Source organism: Vicugna pacos, chromosome 11 (assembly GCF_048564905.1).
Source record: "Vicugna pacos chromosome 11, VicPac4, whole genome shotgun sequence".
In the NCBI taxonomy this organism is placed as follows: domain Eukaryota; kingdom Metazoa; phylum Chordata; class Mammalia; order Artiodactyla; family Camelidae; genus Vicugna; species Vicugna pacos.
In genome coordinates this window covers 28,184,880-28,201,164 of record NC_132997.1, presented here as the reverse complement: position 1 = coordinate 28,201,164, position 16,285 = coordinate 28,184,880, and the positions used below count along the sequence as shown (strand labels likewise).

Genomic DNA, 16,285 nt, shown 5'->3' with positions numbered 1-16,285 from the left:
CAGAAACACATGCGCACATACCCATACTCATGGGAGTGGGGGTGGGGACAGAGAGACCTAGGCAAAGAGACAAAGAGAGAAACAGAAATACTAAGAGGGAGAGAGCGCGAGAGCGTGGGCTTTGGCCAGCAGGCAAGAGTAAGTCCCTCTGGATCTCCTCCTGGCAGGACCACCTGTGACATTGTGGCACTAACCTAGCTCTGTCTCAGGACTCATCACACCTAAAACTCTACCAGAGGGCCTCGCCTTTAGGTTAAAGAGCTACTTTCTAGAGTGATGACCCAGAGGAGGAAGGGCTACTGGAGTTCCAGGGAGGATCTCGAGGTTGCCCGAGACCCTGGAGGTGAAGCAGGCTGGGATGACGCGTCCTCTGAAATGTGAGAGCTGACCTCGTCACCCACACTGGGACCCACCGCCCCAAGGTGTGGGCGGAGACCACAGACGTTGGCGTTGCTGTAAAGGAATCTGTGTTCCTCAGGCAACTCCTCCCCAATCCTCTCTCAAATCTTCAGCTTTCTGGAGACAGCTCTTCCCACTCATGCACAACCAGAGGATGTACTTGTAAGCCCTGGCACCTGTCTGCAGTAAGTGTCATGCAGGGATGCCTGCTGTCATCCCTCATGATAAACCAGAGCTTCCTATAGACAAGGTCACCTGTTCCAACAGCAGTGTCACTTTCACAGAGTACGACCGTATATATCCCTCTGCCCTTTTTCTTCAAGCTTTACAAAACTGCATTAGGACTGTTAGCCAAACTCAATACTTGAGAGGCAAGTGTTGGTAGAAATGGGAAAACATTGCTTTTAATCAGAAAGCTGGCAATCTGAAGCTTTCAGATTCAGGGGAGAAGGCGGCCCCAGTGTCCCCAAAAACCAACTCCAATGATTTTGCTTGGCCGTGAAAGTTTCTAACACGTTGATCACCACGTCACCCAAATCTGGGTGAGAGCTGTGTTTCCTTGGGGGCACCTGATCCACAGTGGATGGTCGATGTGCTAAAGGGAAAAGGGGAGTGACCTCAGCTAATCTTTGAGCTTGGGGGTCAGAGTTGTTACCATCCCCCACTGCGTGCTTGTTGACTTCTTGTGATCTTTCTTTTTTTGTTTGTTTTGTTTTATTTTGTTTTTGTGATCTTTCTTTAGACGCTCTTGTTCACACAGTTTGTTCATGGGATTACTGAAGGGGAAGCTAGGGCAGAGATCTGGTCATCTGTTAATTATTCCGTCTTCATTTCTGCTTCTTTGATCTATGGAAAGAACCAACAGGTTAGGCAAGGTATAGTGTGATCAAAAGATTCGAAAGGTGTGCTTGGGTCGGAGGTGAGTAGAGCATGGAGGTGCCTAATTTAAAAGTTAGTTACAGTGTAGCTTTGCTCAACTGACAAGACAAAGGGATTTCCTGCTGAGGGTGGTTTCCCTGCAGAGAACTGCTTACAAATCCCCACTTGTCACAACATCATTCCGTTTCTTTGGGATTATGGGCGAAGTTCCGTCTTCTGTAACTGATTCATGCTGAGAAAGGGTGTCGAGGTCTTAGAGTGAAAAATACCAGCACGGGTTTGAAACATCTCTTCGCTGACAGTTTTAGGTGTCCGATTATATATCCAGACAGAACAAGCTACAGTTGTTTTGATGCCCACAAAGATACTGATTATTATGATCAATAGTGTTAATCCCATTCTCCTGAGACCAGTTCTTGGAACTGTGCTGGCCAGAGATTCAGTCCTGCTCAAGGTGGAGCAGCCTGTGTCATGGCTGCAGTATGGTCATCATGCAATTAGCTTTTTCCCTCTGGTGGCAGCTGCAGTATCTTTAAACCACTCAGAAGTGTGAGTCAGATACTGAAAGAGTCCGTGATTTTATTGTCCTAATCATTATCTGCTTAAGCCTGCTCTTCTGTGATTCAGGAAGGCCTGAGAAACTTCAGGTTTTCTACAAACAAGAGGTGGAGGACACAGAGTGGCCTTCGTACTGGGGTGGGTTTGGGGGAGACCACAGGGTTCTGCTTAGTTCTAGGACCAGCTTCTGTAGCTGGTGTGTTCAGTTAATCAAAATGATTTGTGAAGCCCCCTGATTCCCCTGAGGTCAGGCTTTATGAACTGAAGTTAACAGATACTGGACTATGGTGGCTCAAGATAACAGCTAGCCTCCCAAGGGACTTGGGAACTGGTGAGCTGGTCGGGCTCCCTAACCCCCATCTGGGAAGTAGGCAGAAATCAAGCCCAGAGTTTTCGGGTGACTCTGTCCTCCTGTCCAGGCTATGGGGCTGCCCTGCAGCTGAGAGACCTCAGCGGTGGGCTCAGCCCTGCCTCACCATCCACGCAGGCAAGTCTAGAAGCAAGGCCAGGAAATGGGAGTAGAAACTAAGTGCATTCCAAAAGTTTTAGTGTGTCCCCTCCCAAAGCAAAAAATATAGTGATTTCCTGTTTTGTGCCCAGCATTGCTGGGTTCTGGGGCTGCCAAGAAAAGCACCCAGGGTTACTGCCCTGAAGGGACTGGCTGTCTGCTTGGGACAAACAAGATAAAAAAAAAAAAAAGCACACCTGCTTTGTAGGGCAGAGGACGTTTAAGCTGGACTTGGAAGGATGAGTAGGAATTTGCCAGAAATAGAAAAGAGGAATGAAGCCCTGGAGAGGTGAGCAGGTGCGGTATGTTTGGGGGGTTTGAATGGAGTAAGCAGAATATTACAGGGGTTGCTGTCACATGAGGCTGGAGAGGAAAGGGCCAGATTATGACAGGTTTTATGCGCCATGCGAAAAACTTGCTCTCCACCCTTTTTGATAGTCGGGCATTTAGTCTGATCATAAAATAAAGATCCGATGTTTAACTAGAGCCTGGCTTTTTAAGCTTCATCTGATCTCTTAAAGATGAAAAGTGGCTTTCTTAACTCATTTCTTTTCTTTCTTCTTTCTTTTTTTTTTAACCTCTAGTGAATGTTTTCACCACCATCACTTCTTAGATTCGCTTACTCTGACACAAATTTGCTTAACAATGGAATCATTCATTTCTTTATTTCTCAATATTGTCCTTTTGAAGGTTTTCAGATTTTATAAAAATCTGAATGCTCCTGGCTATTGTTATTCAAGGAAAGCCTGAAGGTACTCCAAAGCATAGCAGAGCGGACAGCTTCGGGGTGGGCAGGGGAGGGGGGGACAAAAGAGACTGTGTTAGATCTACTCATGGGCTCTGCCACCAGGAGGGCTGGGAGCAAGATAAAAATGTGCAGCCGGAAATGGAGCTGAGTTCTATGCTAATATGAGCAGTGAGCCCTGCTGCGCGGTATCCGCAATGTGTCCCCCAAAAAGCTAAGTACATAACCACTCAACAAACAATGAGTGCCTTTTTCTTTCTCTTTCTGGTTCATACTGTACAGCACCAGCAACTATATTCGATACCTTGCAGTAGCTCACAGTGAAAAAGAATATGAAAATGAATATATGGATATTCAGGTATGACTGAAGCTTTGTGCTGTAACCAGAAATTGACACAACAGTATAAACTGTACTTCAGTATTAAAAAAAAAAGAGCGACATAAACAAAAAATGATTCAGTGCTTCCTAATCTCCCCCCGCCCACCACTCATCCCAGGTGGCTTTAATGCCAGCTCTGCACCGAAGCCTCCACAGTTCATTTCCCTGACTCTGACCTCTCCTGACTCATACGTCCACCTGCCTACTCCGCATCCCTGCTGCTCACACCTGACAAATCTTGCCGTCTGCATCCCTCATGTGGCAGATTTCATTTCTTAAAAATGGGCACCACAGTGTCTCCCACCCCATATACTCCCCTGCGGTGTGGTGCTGACACCCTCCCATCCAGTGCCAGGGTCTGTGTCCCCTCCCTTTGAACCTGGCCGACCTTTGTGACTCCTTCAAGCAATAGAGGACAGTAGAAATGAGCCAAGGGACCTCCAGGGCTGGGGCAGGAAATGTCTGGGGAGCCTCACTCTCAGAGCCCAGCCACCAGGCTGTGAGGGAACCAACACCCACAAGAAGAGGGCAGGTGGGAGCTCTGGAGGTCACCCTCAGACACATGAATGGTGAGCCTCAGATGCTTCCAGCCAGCATTTGAGCTGCCTCAGCCCATGCCCCCGGGGCCCACTAAGTGCCCCCTGAGCTCTGCCCATATGGCAGACTTGTGCGCAGACCTGAGGTCTGTGACTCAGCAGTAGACAGCTGGAGCCCCCCAACCCAGCTCCTCCCGCACCCTCCCTTTCTCAGGTGATGGAACCATCATTTACCCCGCGGCTCTGGCCAAAATCCAGATTCATGGTCTCATCTTATATCTCATCTATCAGCAAATCCCCTTGATTGTACCTTCAGAATATATCCATATATATATATATATATGTATATATATATATATGGATATATATATATATATATCCAGAGTCCATCCACTTCCTATCACCTCACTGCCCACCATCCAACGCCCCAAGCCTCCATCACCTCTGGGACTGTTGCCACAGCCCCTATCTGCCCTCTGTTCCTCCAGCTCGCCCCTCGACGGCCTATTCTGCACACAGCCACGCAGTCTCAGTGCCTCCTGTGAGTCGTTCACTCACAGTAAAAGCCAAAGCCCGCTCAGCAGACAGCGAGACCACAAGCCCAGCCCTCACCCTTCACACGCCCAGCCATGCTGTGGTCTCCCCAGCCCCTGCCTCCATCCCGCACCCCTAGCACGCTCCCATCTCAGGGTCTTTGTCCTGCCCCCACCTCCTCCTGGAGGGCTCTCCTGGACAACCACAGGCGCTGCTCCCTCCCCACCTTCAGGTCTCTGCTCAAAGGTCTCCTTATCGGAGAATCCCATCACTATCCAAAAAACTGGCCCCCAGCCCCATCCGCCAGCAGCAGGCTGGACCACCCTCTGCTGTATGTGTCACTTTTGTCATGGTCCACGCCCTTTATGTATTCATTTGCTGATGTTCTGTCTCCTTGCACAAGCAAGCGTGCTGTCTGAGGCAAGAATGTGGCTTCACTCTCTGCTGCAGCCGCAAGAACCAGGACAGACCCTGAAACTGGTGGGCGTACAGTATGTGCTAGCCAGGTGGATGAACGGATGGCTCTGAAATCAGCAGCAAAGGTACTGTCAGCACTGCGGGGGTCAGCCAGGGGAGCCCACCTTTGTTTCTGCTCCCTTAACACAGGTTTTTTAATTTATTTTTTGCTGGGCAGCACAAGACAATTTGACTTCTTTCAAAGAAAATCCACCAACGCGTCCCTAAGATGGAACATACTGAGAGACTGGCCTCACTGCTGGGTGCCCTCTGGTGTTGAGTAAAACGTTAGAAAATCCCCTGCCTCTTCTGCCTCTAGGCTTCCTGATGTCCTCAAAGACATCAGATCTAAGCCGCAAGCGCCCACGTACACGACTGAGCGGAGCGGCTACACGCCGAGCCCCGCCGGAAGCCGCCCTCCAGGTGCGCCGGCGCCTCCCGCTGCTCTGCAGGCCGCTCCCCGTGCGCCGTGCAAGCTGCGTGACTGTGTCTGTTCAGAAGGAAAAGTCACCATTTACAGTAAGAGCTTACCTTATCGCAGGCCATTATTCTTTTGACAACCAGAAGATTTTTAAATCACATGAGTAATGTATACACCTTCTAGAATCATTAGAAAACATTAAAAAATTTTCAAAATCCTACCACCCGGAGGTAACCATTATTATCATTTTGATGCGTATCTTTTTACCATTTGGTCAATGTATTTATACATTTATTTGTATTTTTTCTTATTAAAATGGAACCATGCCAAGGAACTGCTTGAAATCTGCTTTTCCCCTTAACATGCAGGAAGATTTCAAAGCTGGGTAGAGCCTTTGCAAGTCCTCAAAGCGGTTTCTCACTTCTCTCATACAAAACATGATGTTTGGGGGAAAGAAACCAACACATGGGCTCAGGGCATCTGGATCCTGTTCCCTGTTAAGCAGAGTACTAAATGATGGGACATTGTGGGTAAAGACACTTTAATTTTCAGAGCCTCCTGTTTTCCCTTTTTGTTAAAATGGGATGAAAATCTACTACTGCTACACACAGATCAGCTCTGAAGCTTTTCCCTTTGGTGCTAACATGTTAAGGAACAAAAAATGGCAGAGAAGTTTCAGGTGTGGCATTACCCCACCACCCCAAGCGTATCAGGGATGCCCTGGAAACAGCTGAGGTCCTGGGGACTGCTGCAGACCCTTACCACATTTATTCAAAGGCTGAGTTGGGCATTCTTGCAGAAAATGCCATTCATTCATTCATTCACTCAACAAATATACATTGAGCATCCATCCTGTGCCAAGTGCTGGGGAAGAAAAGGTTAGATAGACATGCCCGCTACCTACCTTCAAGGAACTCGGTCTGGTGGTAGTACACAGGCAAATAAATGGGCCTCTGACACAGCCCAGAGGCCGCTGTGGAATATGCAAGGCTACTAGAAAGCCGCGGCGGGGCTGCCAGCTGTGACCGGCGGGGAATCCACAGAAAGCTTCATGGAAGGCGTGACACCCTGAGTCTTGAAGAAGAAAGAAGACACCAGACTACAATGATTAGAGAGGAAGGCTGGAGATGGGAGGAAAGGACTTCAAGGAAGAGAAACCTACCTGTGCAAAACCCCACAGCATGTCTGGAAATTAGGAGGCATCCTGAAGCCCGGGAGCAAGAGGTGTGGAGTGCGTCCTGCGGCCGCTGGGACGCAGCTGAGAGTGGGTCAGCACACCCGACAGAAGGACTCCAGCTTGACCATCAAGAAACTGGGCTCCATCCAAGCTCAGCCAATCACTCTTTTTTTTTTTAATAGACTTTACTTTTTTAGAGCAGTTTCAGGTTCTCAACAGAATTAAGCAGAAAATACAGAGTGTGAACATAGCCCTCCCCACCCACACATATATACTCCCCTCCCCTCAACACCCCTCATCAGTGGGGCATATTTGGTACAACTGATGAATCCATATGGGCACATTATTATCAGCCAAAGTCCATAGTTTACATTAGGGCTCACTCTTGATGTTGTACATTCTGCGGGTTTTGACAAATGCACAATGACATGTAGCCACCACTACAGTATCATACAGAGTAATTTCAATGCCCTAGAAATCCCTTGTGCTCCATCTATTCATTCCTCCCTCCTTCCCTCTCCCCAAACCCCTGGAAACCACGATTGTTTTATAGTTTCTGTAGCTGTGCCTTTTCCAGAATGTCATTTGGTTGGAATCGTACAGTTTGCAGCCTTTTCAGACTGGCTTCTTTCATTTAGTAACACGTCTTTTAAGTTTCTTCCATGTCTTTCATGTCAGCTACTCACTCTTGATGGGGCCTTGGACCAGCTACATCTCAGCTCCAAGACTTTCCTTATCTCTAAAATGGGAATAATAGGGGGAGGGGAGAGCTCAGTGGTAGAGGGCCTGCCTAGCACACACAGGCCCTGGGTGCAGTCCCCAGTGCCTCCACTTAAAAAATAAGTAAATAAACAAGCCTAACTACCTAATCTTAAAAAAAAAAAAAGCACTCTTAAAATGGGAATAATACAACGCACTCCTTGCAGAGGCCTTCTAAGGATTAGAAAGAACATGGAAAGTCCTGGCCACACAGGATACACTCAGTGTGGTATTAGAGTTGTTGTTACTGTTGCAAGTTGCAGTCACATTATGACATGCTGAGGAGATTTTTGTCTTGCAGGTACTGGGGTCATGGAAGGATTTTAAACAGGGAGTTAACATAATTCAATTTGTGTTTTATAGAGCTCTCTGTGGACCAGTGGAAATGTTGCAGCAAAGTGTGTTGCAGCTCGGTGTTACAGCTCAGTCGTGACAGCAACTTGGATCCTGGCAAGAGACCAAGCAGCACTCGGAGGGTTGAAGAACTCGGGTTTATTATGCCAGCGCGCCCAGAGGAGTTCACACTCCAAACTCTGGACCCCGTCTGTAGGTTTACACAGGCTTTTATAGGCTGCCAGTCTACACTTAGCAACAGCATATGCAAATAAGGTGTAACAAATTTGACTAATTAGGAACGAGCTTTGTAGAAATGGACCAATCAGGAGTGGTAGAAATGTACCAATCAGGAGTGAGCTCCATGCAAATGAAGCACTACGAATTGACAGATCAGGAGTGAGCTCAGGGAAGCAATAGAATCTGAGAGGTAAGTTCCGCTTTCCTAGAAGCAAGCCGTTTCAGAGGCAAAAAGCAAGATAACGCCACAGGGCCAGGGAACCGGATGGTGCTGGCAGGAGAGTAGTGGCCCTGCCTGGGGGTCCTGCTGGTCTTTTTCATGGGGCTTCCCGCCTCAGTACTTAACCTTGGAGCCTCTTCAAATTCTCTCTAGGACATTCTGTGTACATGTATATGTGTCCTTTACTGGTGGGAGGGTCCCTGGTTCCCTTTAGATCTCAGTGAGTCTGTGGCCCCATAGAGATCAAGAACCACTACCGAGGAGAAGAACCTGGTGAGGCAGGCAGGCAGGGGAGGCGGTAGGGATGAGGAGGTGCCCTGTCGTGAAAATACTCAAGCAGACCTATGGAGAGGACCACACAGTAAGGAACTGAGGCCTCCTGCCAGCAGCCATGTGAGTGTGCCATCTTGGAAGTGGTCCCTGCAGCCCCGGTCTGAACTTCAGATGATGCAGCCTCAGCCAACGACTTAACTCCAGCCTTACAAGAGACCCCCAAACCAGAAGCACCTAGTTAAACTGCTCCAGGTTCCTGTGCCACAGAAACAGGCAATAATAAATGTTTAGGTCTTGGAGAGCAAGACGGCAGAATAGAAGGGATGTGAGGCTCACCTCCTCCCACAAATACAATAAAAACACATCTACATGACATTGTATCTCCATTATCTATTCAACTATTGATGTGCACTTAAGATGTTTCCATATCTTGGCAATTATAAATAATGTTGCTGCTAATAGCAGGGTGTGTGTATCTTTTTTGAGTTAATTCTTATTTTGTGGTTGGCTTTATTCCTTTGATAACTATGTAAGTTTAAAAAGCTAAAGCTCTAAATGTTCTTAGAAACAATGAACAGTAAATATATGTAAATTAAAAAATACATGTGCAGTGAAAAAATAATGATCTATCAAGTCATGAAAGACATGGAAGAAACTTAAAAGACATATTACTAAATGAAAGAAGCCAGTCTGAAAAGGCTTCAAACTGTATGATTCCAACCAAATGACATTCTGGAAAAGGCACAGCTACAGAAACAATAAAAAGATGGTGATTTCCAGGACTTTGGGGAGAGGGAGGGAGGAATGACTAGATGGAGCACAAGGGATTTTTAGGGCATTGAAATTACTCTGTGTGATACTATAGTGGTGGCTACATGTCGTTCTGCATTTGTCAAAACCCATAGAAGGTACAACATCAAGAGTGAGCCCTAATCTAAACTATGGACTTTGGTTGATAATAATGTGCCCATGTGAGTTCATCAATTGTACCAAATATGCCCCACTGATGAGGGATGTTGAGGGGAGGGGAGTGTATGTGTGTGGGTGGGGAGGGCTATGTGCAAACTCTGTATTTTCTGCTTAATTCTGTTGAGAACCTGAAACTGCTGTAAAAGAATAAAGTCTATTTTAAAAGAAAAACCAGAAAAAAAAATACATCTACATATGGAAAAATTCTCACAGAAAACACACTGAATGCTGGCAGAAGATCTCATACAACCAAAGCTTCAAGAAAGATCACCACATAACCAAGCAGGACAGAATTTTTTAAAAAGGAATTGGGGTGGGGCCTGCACCCCTGGGAGGCAGCTGTGAAGGAGGAAAGATTTCCTCACCCTGGGAACCCCCTTCACCACCTGGGCGATCAGCTGGGAGCTTCAGAGGCTCAGAGAAGAGTACGCCTGCGGACTGCAGCGGGCAGAACAGAGGAATCCAGCACAGAGGGCCCTTGCCACCTCCAGCCGGAGACACACACGTGTTGGTGTGTGCAGTGGCCAGGTACTAAAACTCCGGCTTCAGCAGACAGACCTGGAGAGAAGACTGGGGTTGGCTGCATGCAGACAGGCTGAAGTGGCTGGCACGTGGTTCGCATCGTGACCGGGGGTGCGCACAGGAGGGAGCCCGGGTCCCCCATAGAAGCCTCATTGTTAACATGCACACAGAGGGAGCAGCGGGGGCCCCCACGGCAGCCTCATCCTCGGGGTGCGCTCCCAGTGGGCGTGGCTCTGCCTCGGGGAGCTCTGGGCGCGCACAGCGCGTGGGTGGGTGGGGGAATGCCCGCACGAGGGCGCATGGCTTTGTGAGCTCAGCGCCTGCAGGACATCCACGCAGGTTACTGGTGCGCCCGCGGCTGCGCGGGTCCAGAGCGCTCTGAGCAGAGGCAGAGCTGGGCTCTGGGCTGATCCCACAGCTCCCTCGGGGGGGCCGGTGCGTGGTCCCTGTGCCTGACTTGGGCGGATCTACACTGGGGGATCTGCGCTGGTGGCTCTGTGAGTACAGCGTGTGAGATACCCAGCTTAACTGCCATCAGTCCCACAGTTAAGGTGGGCTGAGGGCAGTGCCAACAACACTTCCTCACATCATACATAAAAATAAACTCAAAATGGCTTAAAAACTTAAATACAAGACATCACACCATAAAAGTCCTATAAGAGAACATAGGTAAAACATTCTCTGACATAAATAATAGTAATGTTTTCTAAGGTCAGTCTCCCAAGGCAGTAGAAATAAAAGCAAAACTAAGCACATGGGACCCGATCAAACCTATAAGCTTTTGCAGAGCAAACAAGCCTCATCAACAAACAGAAAGACAGCCTACGGTCTGGGAGAAAATATTTGCCAACCATGCAATCGACAAGGACTTAATTTCCAGAATATACAATCATTTCCTACAACTGACTCAATAACAAAACAAACAAACAGATAAACAAAAAGCCCAATCAAAAAATGGGCAGAATACCTAAATAGATGTTTCTCCAAAGAAGACATACAGACGGTCAACAGGCACATGAAAAGATGCTTAACATTGCTAATTATTAGAGAAATGCAAATCAAAACTGCAATGAGATATCACCTCACGACAGTCCGAATGGCCATCATTAAAAAGTACAAATAGTAAATGCTAGCGAAGGTTTGGAGAAAAAGGAACCCTCCCACACTGTTGGTGGTAATGTAAATTGGTGCCAGCAATCCCATTCCTGGGCATAAATCCAGAGAAAAATGTAATTCAGAAAGATAGATGCACCCCAATGTTCACAGCAGCACTATTTACAATAGCCAAGATATGGAAGCGACCTAAATGTCCATCAACAGATGACTGGATAAAGAAGTTGTGGTATAGTTATACAACAGAATACTACTCAACCATAAAAAAGAATAAAATAATGCCATTTGCAGCAACATGGATGGACCTAGAGATCGTTATTCTAAGTGAAGCAACCCAGACAAAGATAAATATCATAAGATATGACTTATATGTGGAATCTAAAATATGATACAAGTGAACTTATTTATAAAACAAAAACGGACTTACAGACATAGAAAACAAGCTTATGGGGGGTGGTGGGTATAGTTCTGTGATAGAGTATGTGCTTAGCATGCACAAAGTCCTGGGTTCAATCCCCACTACCTCCATTAAAAATTAATGAATTAATAAACCAAATTATTCTACTCCCCCCAAAAAACTTATTGTTCCTAGAGGGGAAAGGAGAGGGGACAGATAAATTGGGAGTTTGGAATTAGCAGATACAAACTATAAACTACTATATATGAATAGATGAACAACAAGGTCCTACTGTACAGCACAGGGAACTATATTCAATATCTTGTAATAAACATAGTGGAAAAGAATACATATGCATATGTATAACTGAATCACTTTGCTGTACACCGGAAACTAACACAACATTGTAAATCAGCTACACTTCAATAATAAGTAAATAAATAAATGTTTATTGTTTTAAGACACTAGTGTTGGTGTGATTTTTTTTTTAAGTTTTGTTGTAATTTGTCACAGAGAAAAATATGACAGATCCCTTTAACGTATTCCAGCTCCATTCCTGAGCATCACTGTCTTTGGCTCATTTGACGATTCCGCTTCCACAATACCCTTCTTCATGATATTTCCACACATGGACCAAAGCAAACTGACTTCAGAACTGAGCTCCCAGCCTCTGCCCTGTATAACCTCCCTGCTTCTCTTACACAGTAATACAGCATTTGCGAGGCACTCTACTTACAGAATGCGTGATCACACTTCCTCCTCACAGGAACGCTGGGGTGAGAAACACTTATTTCTGCTTTTCTCTCTCTCTTTTTTTTTTTCACATTTTATTTATTTATTTATTTATTCTGTGGGGAGAGGTGATTAGGTTTACTAATTTATTTTTACAGGAGATGCTGGGGATTGAACCCAGGACCTTGTGTATGCTAAGCCTGCATTCTACCCTCCCCCGGCACTTCTCCATTTCATAGTTTATAGAAATGAGACTCAAAGAAAGTGAAGTGATTTGTCCAAGATCACACAGGGAGTGTAGCTGGAATTCAAAACAGGTCTTCTGGCTCCAAATCCCAGGCTCCTTCTGTATTAGTTTGCTGGGGCTGCCATAACGAAACAGCACAAACTGAATGACTTAAAACGGTAGGAACACATTTGCTCACAGATCCAGAGGCTGGAAGTCCAAAATCAAGGCCTCAGCAAAGTCCTTCTGGAGGCCCTGGGGGAAGGTCTGGCCACACCCCTCTCCCAGCTTCTGGTGTTGGTGACAGTCTTGAATGTCCCTTGGCTTGTGGCCACATCATTTAACCTCTGCCTCCGTCCTCACATCGCCTTCTCTCCTGGTGTGTCCCTCTCCTCTTCTTATAAGGACACTGGTCTTCCTGGATTAAGGGCTTGCCCTAAAGACCTGATCTTAACTTACGTCTTAACCACACCTGCAAAGACCTTATTTTCAAATAAGGCCACATTCACAGGTACCAGGGGTTAGGCGTTCATCATATCTTTGGGGGAACACAAATTCGCCCACAAAACTTTCATAAATTACGTTCTTCCCTAGCAGATAATCCGGGAACAATCATCAGACTGACCCCTCCACTGGGAATTCTCGGGATTGTCCTTGCTGGCCTGGGACAGTACACAAGGCACCCGCCAGGGGGCACCCCTCGACCAGAAGATCACTCACAAATAATTGGGTTTATTAGATTCCTTAGCTGAATTTGCTTCTTAATTTTATTTCTTAAATCAGGATCTTCAACTTTGATAGTCCAGAGAGATTCAAGAATTTCCTGGGTTTCCAATGACAGATTTCGGAGCAGCTTTAAATCTCATTGTTTCTGAGTTTGCAGACCTGGAGCTGGAGTCACCCTGTGCCGGTAGGTTATCCAGGGAGACGGAGCCCCTCAGTGTCTTAAACAGGAGACGCCCTCGGGAAGCCAGGAGAGCGAAACTAGAGGGGCCAGAAGCGCCCACTGGGTCCAAGATTCAAGGGAGATCAGGGGTAGAAAAGCAAGTTGCACAGTAGGACAGCGTTTGCTCCGGGCCTGGCTCGGGCAACTGTCTCTCCGAGGTCATTTTCAACTCTCAGCAAACCTGCCCGAGAAGAGAAGTCTGCTTCGGCCGCCACTTCCTCGGTGCTGTCGCTGCAGCCTCCTTCCCGCTCAGACACGCGTCCCACAAACCTGCCCCCGGACCCCACTGCGCGCCAGTTCCCAAGGAGCCCCCGAGTTCCAAAACCGCTTCTCCCACAAACAACATCTTCCCTTCCCTTAGGGTCAGGATGAAGAAAGGCCACGTGAGGCTTGCGAGCTGAGCAAGAAGGGGCTGGAAGGGGCACGTACAGAGGCGGCCTCAGAGGAAGGGCCCTGACTCCGGGCCCTGGGTGGCTCTCCCGTGCTGGGGATTTGGGCGCTAAGCCCCAGCACGGGCTCTGAGTGCATCTGAGATGGCTTAAAGGCTCACCGTAGTCTCCGTGACCATCTTTCCTGTTTCCTTACAGGTGGTCCCAGCATTAGCTCATCCATTCATTCATCCCACAAAAATGGGGGGGGGCACCCAAAATGTGCCTGGTGCTGAGGCAGGTGCAAGAAGGGAAAAGAAAGAAGCAGAAAGGAGGTAAATCAGGCCTCAGACAGGTTACACTCCTGGCTCAGAGGCTCCAGACACCCCGCCCAGCGGACACTGAGCCACTGCTAAATCATGGGGTCGGGAGAGTGAAAGAAAGAAAGAAACGGAACAGATTGCACCTTAAGAAGGTAAGAGTTGGTGAATCAGACCCTCGAGATGGGACCCAGAACCGTGTGTTTCTGCGGGTCCCCCAGGTGTTCAGTGTTTCAGAATCTGCAGACGTCTGCTCTTCTGAGAAGAGAGGGGGGCCTGAACCAATGCCTAGCACTGCTATGCTGGGTTTACGGCTTTGGAGGTCACCTGGGTGATGAAAAGTGTTACGGGTTGAGTTGTGTCCCTGCCCTCCAGACTCACATGTTGAAGTCCTAACCCCCAGTACCTCAGACAGTGACCTGATTGAGAAACAGCATCTTACAGATGTAATTAGCTAAGATGAGGTCATTAGGGTGGGCTGAATCTGGTATGACTGGTGTCCTTATAAAAGGGAAATTTGAACACACACACACACACACACACACACACACACACACGAAGAAGAATGCCCTGTGAAGATACAGGTAGAGATCAGGGTGATGCTTGTAGGAAGGACAAAGATGGCCAGCAGATTCCCAGAAGTTAGGAGAGCGGCATGGAGCAGACCCTCCCTCGCAGCCTCAAAAGGAGCCAACCTTGCCGACACCTTGATCTCGGACTTGTAGCCTCCAAGGCTGGGGGACAGTAAACGTCTCCTGTTTGAGCCCCTCAGTCTCTGGCCCCTTGTTACAGTAGCCCCGGGAGGTGGAATGGTGCAAACACCGCACATATGCCGGCCGAGTCTACACCATCTCAGGCAAAGGAAGGGAGATTCTAACGCCTCTGACCTAAATCTCTCCTGTGAAGTCGAGGGAGCATCACTAAACCCAGGAGGCTCCTTCTCTTTGGCCCCATTAGTCTTCCACGAAAAGGCACACTCCACCTAGCTGATGGGTGGAAACAATATTGGCTACTGTTTGTGTCCAAGTAAAGATGGAGAGGGCAACACGAAGGCGGAGTTGGAAGGAGGGAGGAGGGCAGGCTGGAAACGGAGGACGTGGCAGGTGTTCACAGCAGTGAGAAAAATCCCACCACAGTCTCATGGGACATGCTATACGTTCCCATGGGAAAGCCAATCAACTCCTATCAGAACTTCTTAAAATCAGCCTAGAGAGGAGCCCGAAAGAGCATGAAAGGGCTTCGGGGGTGACATAAAAGCTCCACATCATGATGGCTGTGGTTGTCTGTGACACAATTGTGTAAGATTTGTCAAGATTCACTGACTCATACGCAAAATCAGTGAATCCTGTTGCATGTAAATTATACCTCAGTAATGCTGATTGCAGTAAAACATCATCAGCTCATAAAGGAAAATTTGGTGCAATGTGTTTGGTGGTGACTGGGGAGAAAATCCAAAAAGCAAAGCAAAACAAAACAAAACTTGTTTTGCATCTTTCTAAGAAACCAGACTAAAAATAAGCCATTTGATTTGAAACCCAGCATGGAAAAGAAATGGAAAAATAGAAGAAAGATAATTCCATGGTACTTTTATCAGAAAATGGAAAGAAAACACATGTATTTCAGTATCCTCAGGAAGCGAGTTAATTTGATATGTAAAATATAATAAAAAGAGGAAATGGAAAATCTTCTTCTTCTGAATACAGAACAAGAATTAAGAGAGCTCACGAATAATCCCTGAATGCTGTTAATGCAGAAATAAGCAGACAACTGCTCTCATTAGAACGAATGGAAGATTTGCTGGTAACTTTCAAATTAAAAGATGGTTGTGGGGAATTACCACGTCTCTGAACTGCACGCGCAGCTCTGCAGCCTCCACTTAACACGCTACATTGTACATCTACATCGAGCACTTGCAGTATGGACCCGTCAGATAAAGGAGCGCCCCATGCTTTTAGAGGAAGTCCAAAGCCTTGAGTTGGGTGTTGGAGAACTGGATGTTAACTTTAGTTTCTGTCTCACAACAGCCTGGGCTTATGTTCAAGTCCCAGAAGTGCTCTGGGAACTTGCTCCCATAAGCACTTCCCCACTCACATCTCCAGACACGTTCAGATCCTAGGGCTGAGAGAGCCCTGGTTTGGTACCATCCTCGTCTGTAAAGGAGGTTGAGGAGAGCTACCTGGGCAGGTGTTGTGGGGGTCAAGGGACGTTACAGAAAGCACCCAGACACGGCGTGGCTCAAACGGCGTTGTTTTGCTTAGGTTCCTTACATTAAACA

The 16,285-nt window shown here is 47.3% G+C and overlaps 1 long non-coding RNA gene across 2 annotated transcripts; it reads right to left on the bottom strand.

The window, feature by feature from the left end:
• Positions 1–862: 862 nt before the first annotated feature.
• LOC140699721 (uncharacterized) lies at positions 863–10,132 on the bottom strand. 2 transcript variants are annotated; one of them, XR_012077967.1, is made up of 3 exons: positions 9,752–10,132; positions 6,320–6,489; positions 863–1,245 (listed from the first exon to the last, which is right to left on the bottom strand). It is a non-coding gene; the product is annotated as an uncharacterized lncRNA (long non-coding RNA). The 2 variants fall into 2 exon arrangements; XR_012077968.1 differs by lacking the exon at positions 863–1,245 and adding an exon at positions 5,141–5,484.
• Between the last annotated feature and the right edge of the window lie 6,153 nt (positions 10,133–16,285).